The following is a 1983-nucleotide window of genomic DNA, read 5'->3' on the forward strand; positions in this document are numbered from 1 at the left end:
CCCCCCCCCCCCCCCCCCACGACCTCAGGCCCAGCGGCTCCTTGCTCCACCTTCATGTCTCCCTGTGTTCTTTCCCCCCCTGCTGCATTGTACTCCTGTCATCTGTGCATCTGTGTGGACAACTGGTGCAGCTCCTGCAGGGACCCTTCAGCTTATCCCTTCAAGCCAAGAGGCCACCTGTCAGCCTGTGGGAGGTGACTTTCACCTACAAGACGGTAAACCCTTTAAAAATAGGGGCTGTGTTTCATTCATCAATGTCACCAGTGCCTGACACATGGCAGATGTTTAACAAATGTCTGTGAACTGAATGAATGTTACTTGACAAGGGTGAGATGACAAGGCACAGTGACATTGCTTCCAAGTCACCTCAGTTTGTTGTCTTCACATATAATGCCCACTGCTATGCATTACTCTATTTTGTACATCAACATGATAGGCAACTTGGAAAAATATAAAAGAAAATAATATTCTAGGTTTCCAGAAGTTAACCATAAAGGCTCCCATAGGTTTAGGTAACTAAATATTTGTAAATTCCCGTAAGTTATAAACCCTGTCACTCCCAGCAATGCTACCCCTAACCCCAGCCCCCAGAGCCCAGTATTTTGTAAACCCATCTTCCTATGTTTCGCTCACATAAATTCCTACAACTTTTTAAAAATTTAACCAGCCCAACAGATGAAACTTTTAAGTGGCTGTTGAATTATAATAAGTCCTTGTATTATTGGGAGTTAATTAAAAGAGCATACGCTTTTTTAAACAATATATAATTGATGAAAATTTCTCTTGGGACACCAAAATTAAAACAGGCTAGGAGGTCTCCTAGCAAAATCACTCATTAGCCACACTCTCAAGGCCTCAGTTATAGTATGGGAACTCAGTCAGTACAGACAGCCCTCGATTCAAGGCAATTCTAAGGACAGCACTCCAGTAAACCTAGGACCTAAGGCTGCACTTGGTCCCATATGGGCTCCTCCACTGGCATTCTCCCTGACTTGGCTTTGTTATATATGCCAGACTGCAGCTTTCGTAAATGGCGGTCTATGCTAGATGCAATGTGTATTTTATTTTCCTTTTTGCAGGGTGTGCATGTAGTTTGTAATGGGATTAAAAAAAAAAGACATTATCAGAAGCAGTATGCTATAGCAAAAAAATATTGTTTTAATCCAAAGCTTGGTTGTACTACATGAAAGGAAGTTTATAAAACCATTTGATGTGAATGTTTGAGGGTCAGTTCTTTAACACTGTTAAGGGGGGAATTTGGCAGTTATAGAAAAAATTAAGAGAAAGGACAGTCCTGGGGGGAACCAAAGCAAAACCATGGATCTTCTGGAGAAACACACATTCTACCAACTGCTTTTCACCATGAAGGTTTGGAAGGCACATTATAGCACCTGATAAACCCAGAGAAAAATAGTTCTATATCAAGCTGTAGACAAAGAAGAGGGTTGGACACACAGCTTGGTGTTACCATGACCCTCCAAGAGGCTTCCTGGGCAAAGAGACAGATAGTTCTCTTGGCTTTGAAATCGAGGGTGTATTTCCGTCCAGCAAAAAGGGACTGATGCTACCTTTTCCAAAGGGGGCTTTAATGGACAATTGAATGGCTGAAATAAGAACCCACATAAAGGTGATTTTGGAGAACTCAGATGTGGACATAAAAAGTTGCTTTGCTTTAGAACAACAGTCAGGGGAGATTATATCCTATTTACCTAAAATATATGGAGCAAAAGTAATGAGCTGTCTTAGTTGTTTTGTCTGTAACACATCACTGCTGTCCTACATATTATCATGGTACCCATCTTACCAGGTTGCTATCTTTGTATATTAAACATAAAATCCAAACAAATTGTTCCAATGAAGGGATCGGGGTGCAATATATCTTAAAGTGAAAGGAAAGCTAATACTACTCCAATTGTGTAGCTTTTAATAACTACAGAGAGATTTGACGTTATAATATATGCATCTTGAAGATCAAAATGTTTT

The sequence above is a fragment of the Galeopterus variegatus genome, unplaced genomic scaffold (assembly GCF_000696425.1).
Source record: "Galeopterus variegatus unplaced genomic scaffold, G_variegatus-3.0.2 Scaffold483, whole genome shotgun sequence".
NCBI lineage: Eukaryota > Metazoa > Chordata > Mammalia > Dermoptera > Cynocephalidae > Galeopterus > Galeopterus variegatus.